At 58.6% G+C, this 12,899-nt stretch overlaps 1 non-coding gene across 1 annotated transcript; it reads right to left on the minus strand.

The window, feature by feature from the left end:
- Window positions 1-589: 589 nt before the first annotated feature.
- Window positions 590-708, minus strand: LOC131868790 (5S ribosomal RNA). The gene has a single exon (XR_009367222.1). It is a non-coding gene; the product is annotated as a 5S ribosomal RNA (ribosomal RNA).
- Window positions 709-12,899: the final 12,191 nt, after the last annotated feature.

Genomic DNA, 12,899 nt, shown 5'->3' on the forward strand with positions numbered 1-12,899 from the left:
GCCAGGGTGGGCGCCTTGGTGCGCACACCTTGGCTGGGCTGCGCACACCTTGGCACCCGCGTTTCCTTCATTTTAAATTTTTTTTTTTTACAATCTCTCAAGTGGGAAATTCTATAATCTCAACTTTTTTTGCCTTTTCAGGAAACTTTTGAATGGAGCGCATCATTGGTGCGCTCCGAAGTGTGCTCCAAAGCTCTCTCCAGCTGCGTGCACCTGCCCCGGCCGCGCACCCGGCCCCGCCCAGCTTCGCTCACCTGTCCCGGGCGTCTGGTGCGGAACCTTAGAGTAAGAAACATCACCGTGCACCTTGGCCAACGTGCGCGACTCGACCGAGCGCGCACTGGCCGAGGTGCACACCGATTTCACCTGGGTGCGCGCGCAGCACCTCGGGCGCACCGGGGTGCGCGCACAACGCCCGGGTTGCACCGTGGCCTGTGTGCTCGGGGCGCCTCGGGTGCGCGCTCGGTGTCGCCCCCGCGCGCGCGGTAGTGCGGGCAGCGCACCCCGGCCCGGCCCGGCCCCGACGAGAACGCAAACGGGCAAAAGGTTTATTCAAATAGCATTGCGACGCCCGGCGAAAAACTAAAAAAGGGTGCAACACCGGGACTTCCCGGGAGGTCACCCATCCCAGTACTACTCCGGCCCAAGCGCGCTTAACTGCGGAGTTCTGATGGGATCCGGTGCACTAACGCTGGTATGATCGCACCCGTTATGAGCTTGTCGCAGTGTGTACTTAGCAAACCGCGACCCACGTGCGAATCCACCCCGGCCACCCACCCCCGTCGAGGTGCACACCCTCCCTCGCGAAGTGCGCCCCGTTCGCCAAGTGTGAGCCCTGCCCGGGTGCGCGCACCTTGCTAGGGCGTCGGGTGTGCACCCGGCCCGGCCTACGTGCGTGCACCTGGAGGGGGCGTCGTGTGCGTGCAGTGTCCCGTCTGCAACGCGGTGCCCACACACCACCTCGGGCGCAACGACCTGCGCTCACATGTGGGCCGAGTGCACCTTGGTGCATGTTCGGGGCGCCTCGGGTGCACGCTCGATCTTGCCCCGGTGCACCAAGGCGCTCGGTTTGCCCCGGGTGCGCACTTGGTGCAAGGTGGGCACCCAAAATAGGGATCAAGCACCAAAACACAAGTTTCGGGATGCAAAATGGGACCCAAGGACCACAAATGCGTTCCAAGACCCATGATGGGTCCACGAGAACAAAAATGTGTTCCGAGACTTAATAAACAAATATTGGGTTTTAGGAGAAGAAACATGCTCTGATGCCCAAAACGAGAATCGACCCCGAAAAGGCCACAGGCCAAAAGTGGGATGCGAGACAAAAAAAAATGGGACCCGAGGACCAAAATTGGGTTCCCAGGTCGAAGACAGGGCAACCGGACAAGAAACGACCTCTAAGGCTCGAAATGAGTCCCGACGACTAAAACTTGACAAGAAGCACCCATCAGGCACCCAACTCGACACCCATGGGATGCCGACCCACCCGGGCTTCCACCTAGCACACCTTGGCACCCACCCACCCTCGCACCCAACCTCGCACCCAACTTAGCACCTTTGAACCCACATTGGCACTCACCCTGACCCTGGCACCTTGGAACCCACATTGGCACTCACCTTGACCCTGGCACCCACCTTTGCACTCACCTTGGGACCCACCCTGGCTCCCACCTCGGCACCCACCCAGACACCCACCTTGGTTCCTTGGCACCCACCTTGGATCCTTGGCACCCACCCCGACACCCACCTTGGCACGCAACTTGGCTACTTGCCACCCACCTTGGCTCCTTGACGCCCACCCCGACAACCACCCCGTGACCTACCCTGGCTAGGGTTGGTGCACACCCACCCTGGTGCCCACCTTGGCACCCACCCTATGACCCACCTTGGCACGCACCTTAGTACCCACCCCGTTACCCACCCTAGGACCCACCCCGTGACCCACCTTGGCCAGGGTGGGTGCACCCACCCTGGTGCCCACCTTGGCACCCACCCATCCTAGCACCCAGCCTGTGACCGGGCTTGGAACCCAACCTTGCACCCGCACCCGTCTTGGCCAGTGTGGGTGCGCACCCATCCTGGCACCCACGTTGTGACACACCCTTTAACCCACGCACCCTAGCACCCACGTTGGCACCCACCTTGGAACCCAACCTAGCAACTTGGCACCCACCCCGTGACCCACCTTGGCATCCACCATAGCAGTCGCCGACTTGGCACCCACCTCGGCACCCACCTTGACACTTGTGGACCCACCTTGCCACTCACCCTAGCATCGACCCATCCTAGCACCCACCCTGGCACCTTTGCACCCTAGCACTCACCCATCCTAGCACCTAACCTGTGACCCACCTTGACACTCACCCTCGCACCCACCTTGGAACCCAACCTAGCACCCACCCACCCTGACACCAACCCTAGCACCTACCCACCCTTGCACCCACCCTGTGACCCATCTTGGCACCCACCCATCCTACCACTCAACCTATCACCCACCTTCTCACCCACCTTGGCATCCACCTTAGCACCCACCCACACTGGCACCTTGGCACCCACCTCGGGCAAGGTGGGTGCACACCCACCCTGGCACCCAATTTAGAACCCACCGAGCATGTTACCCACCTTGGCACCCACATTGCAGCCCACCCTAGTACCCACCCTATGACCCACATTGGCATCCACACCCTAGCACCCAGGCACCTCGACACCCGCCTTGACACCCACCCTAGCACTGAACCTGTGACCCACCTTGGAACTCACCCTAGAACCCACCCACCCTGTGAACCACCTTGGCATCCACCTTAGCACCCACCCACCTTGGCACCCACTCTAGCACTCACCCATCCTAACACCCAACTTGTTACCCACCTTGGCACCCGCCCTCGCGTCCACCTTGAAACCCACCCTAGCACCCACCCACGCAGGAGCCCACCTTGGCACCCAACCTAACACCCACGCATCCTGGCACCCAACTTGTGACCCACCTTGGAACCCACCCTAGTACCCACCTTTGAACCCACTATATCACCAACCCACCTTGGCACCCACCCTATGACCCTCTTTGGAATCCACCCTAGCACGCACCCACCCTGGCACCCACCATGGAGCGCACCCTAGCACCCACCCACCTCGGCACGCACCTCAACACCCACCTTGGTGTGCGCACTGCGCCAACCTCTCAAAGACCCTATGTGGTGCGCTCCAAAGTGTACACCTTTGGTGCGCTCCAAGGTGCGCACCTTTGGTGCACACCGAGGTGCACACCAAAGTGTGCACCGAGGTGAGCACCAAAGTGCACTCCAGGGTGCACACCAAGGCGTGCACCTTTGGTGCGGTCAATGCAAACGAATTCGGAAGTTGGGGTCGATGTCCTAATCGCTGCTGCAGACTACACGTATGAGAATCGGACAAATAGCTTTATATAGGGGAGGTGTTGCGTTTGATGGGTCGACTCCCCTGGTTGTGTGCACTGCACCAACTTCAAAGACCCTGTCTTGTTTAAGAAGTCAAAAGTTGGGGTGGATGTCCTAATCATTGCTGCAGTCTACGCATGTATGAGAATCAGACAAATAGCTTATATAGGGGAGGTGTTGCATTCGGTGGGTTGACTCCCCTGGTTGTGCGCACTGCGCCAACCTCAAAGACCCCGCATAGCAGAAGAAGTCGGAAGTCGGATTTTGGTGAGCACCAAGGCGTGCACCTTTGGTGCGGTCAACGCAGACGAATTCAGAAGTTGGGGTGGATGTCCTAATCGTTGTTGCAGGCTACACATGTATGAGAATCAGACAAATAGCTTATATAGGGGAGGTGTTGGGTTTGATGGGTCAACTCCCTTGGTTGTGCGCATTACGCCAACCTCAAAGACCTTGTTTTCGTTAAGAAGTCAAAAGTTGGGGTCAATGTCCTAATGGCTCCTGCAGGCTACACATGTATGAGAATCGGACAAATAGCTTATATAGGGGAGGTGTTGGGTTTGATGGGTCGACTCCCCTGGTTGTGCGCATTACGTCAACCTCAAAGACCTTGTTTTCGTTAAGAAGTCAAAAGTTGGGGTCGATGTCCTAATTGCTCCTGTAGACTACACATGTATGAGAATCAGACAAATAGCTTATATAGGGGAGGTGTTGGGTTTGATGGGTTGACTCCCCTAGTTGTTCGCATTACACCAACCTCAAAGACCTTGTTTTCGTTTAGAAGCCGAAAGTTGGGGTCGATGTCCTAATTGCTCCTGCAGGCTACGCATGTATGAGAATCAGACAAATAGCTTATATAGGGGAGGTGTTGGGTTTGATGGGTCGACTCCCCTGGTTGTGCGCATTGCGCCAACCTCAAAGACCCTGCATTGCGGATGAAGTCGAAAGTCAGAGTTTGGTGTGCTACAAGGTGTGGTCGAAGGTGCTCACCTAGGTGTGCACCTTTGGAGCACAGGAAAAGTGCCCTCCAAAAGTGCGCACCTTTGGAGTGCACAAAAGTGCCCTCCAAAAGTGCGCACCTTTGGAGCGCAGAAAAGTGCCCTCCAAAAAGTGCCCTCCAAAAGTGCGCACCTTTGGAGCGCAGAAAAGTGCCCTCCAAAAAGTGCCCTCCAAAAGTGCGCACCTTTGGAGCGCAGAAAAGTGCCCTCCAAAAAGTGCCCTCCAAAAGTGCGCACCTTTGGAGCGCAGAAAAGTGCCCTCCAAAAAGTGCCCTCCAAAAGTGCGCACCTTTGGAGCGCAGAAAAGTGCCCTCCAAAAAGTGCCCTCCAAAAGTGCGCACCTTTGGAGCGCAGAAAAGTGCCCTCCAAAAAGTGCCCTCCAAAAGTGCGCACCTTTGGAGCGCAGAAAAGTGCCCTCCAAAAAGTGCCCTCCAAAAGTGCGCACCTTTGGAGCGCAGAAAAGTGCCCTCCAAAAAGTGCCCTCCAAAAGTGCGCACCTTTGGAGCGCAGAAAAGTGCCCTCCAAAAAGTGCCCTCCAAAAGTGCGCACCTTTGGAGCGCAGAAAAGTGCCCTCCAAAAAGTGCCCTCCAAAAGTGCGCACCTTTGGAGCGCAGAAAAGTGCCCTCCAAAAGTGCGCACCTTTGGAGCGCACAAAAGTGCCCTCCAAAAGTGCGCACTTTTGGTGCGCACCAAGGCGCTGGTTCGGTCGTTGCAGGCGAGTTCGGAAGTTGGGGTCGATGTCCTGAGCGGAGGTGCAAACTACACAGGTGTCGGAATCGGACAAATAGCTTATATAGGGGAGGTGTATGCTTCGATGGGTCGACTCCCCAGGTTGAGCGCACCGCGCCAACCTCAAAGACCCTACGGTATGGATGAAGTCGGAAGTTGGGTCCGATGACCGATTCGATTAGTAGGTATGCTCATGAGGTCGGAATTTGGGTCCGATGACCTGCCATGTGCAGGAAGGCGAATGTTGACACTGTGCGTTGCAAGGTGCACACCAAGGCGCTGGTGCGGTCTTTTTAGTCGAGTTCGGAAGTTGGGGTCGATGTCCTGATCGGAGGTGCAAGCTACACAGGTGTGGGAATCGGACAAATAGCTTATATAGGGGAGGTGTATGCTTCGTTGGGTCGACTCCCCGGGTTGAGCGCACCGCGCCAACCTCAAAGACCCTACGGTATGGATGAAGTCGGAAGTTGGGTCCGATGACCGATTCGATATGTAGGCATACTCGCGAGGTCGGAATTTGGGTCCGATGACCTGCCACGTGCAGGAAGGCGAATGTTGGCACTGTGCGTTGCAAGGTGCGCACCAAGGCGCTGGTTCGGTCGTTGGAGGCGAGTTCGGAAGTTGGGGTCGATGTCTTGATCGGAGGTGCAAACTACACAGGTGTGGGAATCGGACAAATAGCTTATATAGGGGAGGTGTATGCTTCGTTGGGTCGACTCCCCGGGTTGAGCGCACCGCGCCAACCTCAAAGACCCTACGGTATGGATGAAGTCGGAAGTTGGGTCCGATGACCGATTCGATATGTAGGCATACTCGCGAGGTCGGAATTTGGGTCCGATGACCTGCCATGTGCAGGAAGGCGAATGTTGGGACTGTGCGTCGCAAGGTGCGCACCAAGGCGCTGGTGCCGTCGTTGCAGTCGAGTTCGGAAGTTGGGGTCGATGTCCTGGTCAGAGGTGCAAACTACACAGGTGTGGGAATCGGACAAATAGCTTATATAGGGGAGGTGTATGCTTCGATGGGTCGACTCCCTGGGTTGAGCGCACCGCGCCAACCTCAAAGACCCTACAGTATGGATGAAGTCGGAAGTTGGGTCCGATGACCGATTCGATACGTAGGCATATTGGCGAGGTCTGAATTTGTGTCCGATGACCTGCCATGCGCAGGAAGGCGGAATTTGGGTCCGATGACCGAGTTGATGGCGTGCCATGCGCAGAAAGGCGGAATTTGGGTCCGATGACCGAGTTGATGTTGATGGCCCGCCATGCACAGGAAGGCGGAATTTGGGTCCGATGACCGATTTGAAGGCGTGCCATACGCAAAAAGGCGGAGTTTGGGTCCGATGACCGAGTTGATATTGATGGCCCGCCATGCGCAGGAAGGCGGAATTTGGGTCCGATGACCTGACATACGCATGGAGTCCGACTCGGGGGCCGATGTTCGATTCGATGACTTGCATTGTGGGTAAAGTCGGAAGTTGTGGTCTTTGACCCGATTCGATGACCAGACTTCGGCTGCTTGAGAATCGGACAAATAACTTATATAGGGGAGGTAGTGTTCTCGAGCATCCTCCCCCCGTGCCCGTTTATGTCGATTGATGCTGGTGCTCGACTGGTTGGAGCGCTCGGATGCAAAAATCTTGCACCAGGATTTATCGATTGTGATGGACACGGCAAGTCTCCTGATTGCTATGCAGGAGCTCATCGTGAATCTCTATGCGGCCTTGGTATGGACTCGACCTGCGGAATGGTTCGGCAATGGTAGTCGCTCCAACACGTCCTTGCAATGGCCACAGAGGTGATTCGACTAGAGCTCCAGTCTAGCTTTTGGGTTGCTTGGCGGACTGGTATAGCCGCGATCGAGTTCCGGCCATGAACGTTTTAGATAGCTCTTGGGCTTTCTGGGACGGAAGTCGGAAGTTTGGGCTGTTGTCCGATTTGATGACCATTCTTCGGATGTGTGAGAATCGGACAAATAACTTATATAGGGGACTGTGTTGTCTCACGCAGCCCCCTCCGTGCCCCTCTATCTCGACCGATGTTGGTGCTTGAAAGGGTTGGGATCGCTCGGATTTATAAACGTGCACCACCATTTGTCGAGTGTGAGGGACGCGGCAGGTCTCCTAAATGCTATGCGGGCGCTCTCTGAGAATCTCTATCCGGCCTCGACACAGACTAGTCTTGCTGAATGGTTTGGCACTGGTAGTCGATCCAACACGTCGTTGTTGTGGCCGCCTAGGCGATTCGATTCGAGCCCCCGTCTAGCTTTTGGGTTGCTTGGCGGATTTTGCCCTATCCGCAAGTGAGCTCGGTCCCTAAACGTTCGAGAAACCCGATTGCTATGCGCCGACTCTCTTTCTTGCGAGCCTCCATCTAGCTTTTGGGTCTCTACGGAACGGAAGTCGGAATCTGGGACCGTTGTTTGATTCGACGAGGCAGACTACGGTTGTGCGAGAATCGGACAAATAACTTATATAGGGGAGGTGTTGACTGGAGCATTCTCCCCCGTGCCCCTCTAACTCGACCAATGCTGGCGCTCGAACGGTGGTAGCGCTCGGATTTTCATTGAGCGCCAGCATTGGTCGATTTAGAGGGGCATGCGAGATTCCCGAATGCTATGCGAGGGCTCTAACGGAAATGTCTATTGGTTTCGGTATGGATGCAATTGCGAGTGGTTCGGCAAAGGTAGTCGTTCCGATGCGTCCATGTCGTGGCCAAATCGATAATTCGATTTGAGCCCTCGTATAGCATTTGGGTCTCTCGATGTGATTCCGCATTCCAGTCCCTTTGGGCACTGCTTGAGCCGCATCCCAGGGGGTTCCCTTCCCAATAATCTGCCTCGCAACCCGATTGCTATGCGGTGAGGCTCCTCGGCCGCCTCGGAACTATCTGTGTATCAGACGCATCGCGGGATAAGGGGTTGGCAACGGTAGTCGCCCCAAGCGCGTCCGATGCTTGGACCATTCCGAGGCGGCCCTGAAGCCTCTTCCGTCTAGCCGTTGGGTCCTTCTCGCCGCATCCCTCGCCTCGCACCCCGATTGCTATGCGGTGAGGCTCCTCGGCCGCCTCGGAACTATCTGTGTATCGGACGCGTCGCGGGATAAGGGGTTGTCACTGGTAGTCGCCCCAAGCGCGTCCGATGCTTGGACCATTCCGAGGCGGCCCTGAAGCCTCTTCCGTCTAGCCGTTGGGTCCTTCTCGCCGCATCCCTCGCCTCGCACCCCGATTGCTATGCGGTGAGGCTCCTCGGCCGCCTCGGAACTATCTGTGTATCGGACGCGTCGCGGGATAAGGGGTTGTCACTGGTAGTCGCCCCAAGCGCGTCCGATGCTTGGACCATTCCGAGGCGGCCCTGAAGCCTCTTCCGTCTAGCCGTTGGGTCCTTCTCGCCGCATCCCTCGCCTCGCACCCCGATTGCTATGCGGTGAGGCTCCTCGGCCGCCTCGGAACTATCTGTGTATCGGACGCGTCGCGGGATAAGGGGTTGTCACTGGTAGTCGCCCCAAGCGCGTCCGATGCTTGGACCATTCCGAGGCGGCCCTGAAGCCTCTTCCGTCTAGCCGTTGGGTCCTTCTCGCCGCATCCCTCGCCTCGCACCCCGATTGCTATGCGGTGAGGCTCCTCGGCCGCCTCGGAACTATCTGTGTATCGGACGCGTCGCGGGATAAGGGGTTGTCACTGGTAGTCGCCCCAAGCGCGTTCGATGCTTGGACCATTCCGAGGCGGCCCTGAAGCCTCTTCCGTCTAGCCGTTGGGTCCTTCTCGCCGCATCCCTCGCCTCGCACCCCGATTGCTATGCGGTGAGGCTCCTCGGCCGCCTTGGAACTATCTGTGTATCGGACGCGTCGCGGGATAAGGGGTTGTCACTGGTAGTCGCCCCAAGCGCGTCCGATGCTTGGACCATTCCGAGGCGGACCCGAAGCCTCTTCCGTCTAGCCGTTGGGTCCTTCTCGCCGCATCCTTCGCCTCGCACCCCGATTGCTATGCGGTGAGGCTCCTCGGCCGCCTCGGAACTATCTGTGTATCGGACGCGTCGCGGGATAAGGGGTTGTCACTGGTAGTCGCCCCAAGCGCGTCCGATGCTTGGACCATTCCGAGGCGGACCCGAAGCCTCTTCCGTCTAGCCGTTGGGTACTTCTCGCCGCATCCCTCGCCTCGCACCCCGATTGCTATGCGGTGAGGCTCCTCGGCCGCCTTGGAACTATCTGTGTATCGGACGCGTCGCGGGATAAGGGGTTGTCACTGGTAGTCGCCCCAAGCGCGTCCGATGCTTGGACCATTCCGAGGCGGACCCGAAGCCTCTTCCGTCTAGCCGTTGGGTCCTTCTCGCCGCATCCCTCGCCTCGCACCCCGATTGCTATGCGGTGAGGCTCCTCGGCCGCCTTGGAACTATCTGTGTATCGGACGCGTCGCGGGATAAGGGGTTGTCACTGGTAGTCGCCCCAAGCGCGTCCGATGCTTGGACCATTCCGAGGCGGACCCGAAGCCTCTTCCGTCTAGCCGTTGGGTCCTTCTCGCCGCATCCCTCGCCTCGCACCCCGATTGCTATGCGGTGAGGCTCCTCGGCCGCCTTGGAACTATCTGTGTATCGGACGCGTCGCGGGATAAGGGGTTGTCACTGGTAGTCGCCCCAAGCGCGTCCGATGCTTGGACCATTCCGAGGCGGCCCCGAAGCCTCTTCCGTGTAGCCGTTGGGTCCTTCTCGCCGCATCCCTCGCCTCGCACCCCGATTGCTATGCGGTGAGGCTCCTCGGCCGCCTTGGAACTATCTGTGTATCGGACGCGTCGCGGGATAAGGGGTTGTCACTGGTAGTCGCCCCAAGCGCGTCCGATGCTTGGACCATTCCGAGGCGGCCCCGAAGCCTCTTCCGTGTAGCCGTTGGGTCCTTCTCGCCGCATCCCTCGCCTCGCACCCCGATTGCTATGCGGTGAGGCTCCTCGGCCGCCTTGGAACTATCTGTGTATCGGACGCGTCGCGGGATAAGGGGTTGTCACTGGTAGTCGCCCCAAGCGCGTCCGATGCTTGGACCATTCCGAGGCGGACCTGAAGCCTCTTCCCTCTAGCCGTTGGGGCGTTCTCGCCGCATCCCTCGCCTCGCACCCTGATTGCTATGCTGTGAGGCTCCTCGGCCGCCTTGGAACTATCTGTGTATCGGACGCATCGCGGGATAAGGGGTTGGCAGTGGTAGTCGCCCCAAGCGCATCCGATGCTTGGACCATTCCGAGGCGGCCCTGCAGCCTCTTCCGTCTAGCCGTTGGGGCCATCTCGCCGCATCCCCCACCTCGCACCACGATTGCTATGCGGTGAGGCTCCTTGGCCGCCTCGGAACTATCTGTGTATCGGACGCATCGCGGGATAAGGGGTTGTCACTGGTAGTCGCCCCAAGCGCGTCCGATGCTTGGACTATTCCGAGGCGGCCCTGCAGCCTCTTCCGTCTAGCCGTTGGGGCCATCTCGCTGCATCCCCCACCTCCTCGGCCGCCTCGGAACTATCTGTGTATCGGACGCATCGCGGGATAAGGGGTTGGCAGTGGTAGTCGCCCCAAGCGCGTCCGATGCTTGGACTATTCCGAGGCAGCCCTGCAGCCTCTTCCGTCTAGCCTTTGGGGCCATCTCGCCGCATCCCTCGCCTCGCACCCCGATTGCTATGCGGTGAGGCTCCTCGGCCGCCTGGGAACTATCTTCGTATCGGACGCATCGCGGGATAAGGGGTTGTCACTGGTAGTCGCCCCAAGCGCGTCCGATGCTTGGACTATTCCGAGGCGGCCCTGTGGCCTCTTCCGTCTAGCCGTTGGGGCCATCTCGCCGCATCCCCCACCTCGCACCCCGATTGCTATGCGGTGAGGCTCTTCGGCCGCCTTGGAACTATCTTCGTATCGGACGCATCGCGGGATAAGGGGTTGTCACTGGTAGTGGCCCCAAGCGCGTCCGATGCTTGGACTATTCCGAGGCGGCCCTGCAGCCTCTTCCGTCTAGCCGTTGGGGCCATCTCGCCGCATCCCCCACCTCGCACCCCGATTGCTATGCGGTGAGGCTCCTCGGCCGCCTTGGAACTATCTTCGTATCGGACGCATCGCGGGATAAGGGGTTGTCACTGGTAGTCGCCCCAAGCGCGTCCGATGCTTGGACTATTCCGACGCGGCCCTGTGGCCTCTTCCGTCTAGCCGTTGGGGCCATCTCGCCGCATCCCCCACCTCGCACCCCGATTGCTATGCGGTGAGGCTCCTCGGCCGCCTTGGAACCATCTTCGTATCGGACGCATCGCGGGATAGGGGGCTGTCACTGGTAGTCGCCCCAAGCGTGTCCGATGCTTGGACCATTCCTAGGCGGCCCTGAAGCCTCTTCCGTCTAGCCGTTGGGGCCTTCCCGCCCCATCCCTCGCCTCGCACCCCCGATTGCTATGCGGTGAGGCTCCTCGGCCGCCTTGGAACCATCTGTGTATCGGACGCATCGCGGGATAAGGGGTTGGCACTGGCAGTCGCCCCAAGCGCGTCCGATGCTTGGACCATTCCGAGGTGGCCCTGAAGCCTCTTCCGTCTAGCCGTTGGGGCCTTCCCGCCCCATCCCTCGCCTCGCACCCCGATTGATATGCGGTGAGGCTCCTCGGCCGCCTTGGAACTATCTGTGTATCGGACGCATCGCGGGATAAGGGGTTGGCACTGGTAGTCGTCCCAATCGCATCCGATGCTTGGACCATTCCGAGGCGGCCCTGCAGCCTCTTCCGTTTAGCCGTCGGGGCCTTCCCGCCGCATCCCTCGCCTCGCATCCCGATTCCTATGCGGTGAGTCTTCTCGGCCGCCGCGGAACTATACCTGTTATTGCTACTGCATCCTTCGGCTGGTAACCTCCTCTGCCGCCTTGGAACGTTCTCTTTGTCGGACGCGTCGCGGGATAAGGGGTTGGCACTGGTAGTCGCCCCAAGCGCGCCCGATGCATAGACCGCTCCGAGTCGACCTTGCTTTCAGCCTCTCACATGCATAGACCTCTCTGAGTCGACCCTGCAGCCTCTCACGTTTAGCCTTTGGAATCTCGCCTCACAACATGATTGCTATCCTTGATGCATCCCTTGCCTCGAGCCCTGATTGCTTTCTTGGCTGCATCCCTCCTCTCCTCACAGCCCGGTTGTCATCACTGCTTCATCCGTCGCTTCATGCATTCTGGCTGCTGGGCCCTTCCCACCGCACACCTCGATTGCTATCTCTTCTGCATCACACACCCCGATTGCTATCTCTGCTACATCCCTCGGCTCTCACTTCTGCATCCTTCGCCTCACACCTCGATTGCTATCAATGCTGCATCCGTAACCTCACACCCCGATTGCTATGCGGGGAGGCTCCTTGGCCGCCTTGGAAATTTCTGTGTGTCGGACGCACCGCGGGATAAGGGGTTGGCACTGGTAGTCGCCCCAAGTGCGCCCGATTCTTAGACCGCTTCGAGGTGACCTCGTAGCCTCTTTCGTCCAGGCTTCCTGCCTTCAACGCCCTTTTTACACCTCGATTGCTATGCGCGGGCTCGTTGGCGTCTATCACCTCTCTGCGAAGAGTGGCACGATGATTGTTGGGGTAAATCGTAGCAGTCCGATCTCTGGCCTTGGGCCATTGTGAGGGCTGATCGATTTCCTGTGCGCATCTCGTGTTCGCCCAGTAACAGACTCGACGACTTGTAATCGGTCTTGTTCCCGATTGTTCCTGGAGGTAGTCTTCGGAACTCTTGGATTTGACCTGTCACTCGAACTGTCCTCTTCCGAGGATGCTTGTGTG

This window comes from Cryptomeria japonica, unplaced genomic scaffold (genome assembly GCF_030272615.1).
Source record: "Cryptomeria japonica unplaced genomic scaffold, Sugi_1.0 HiC_scaffold_220, whole genome shotgun sequence".
In the NCBI taxonomy this organism is placed as follows: Eukaryota; Viridiplantae; Streptophyta; class Pinopsida; order Cupressales; family Cupressaceae; genus Cryptomeria; species Cryptomeria japonica.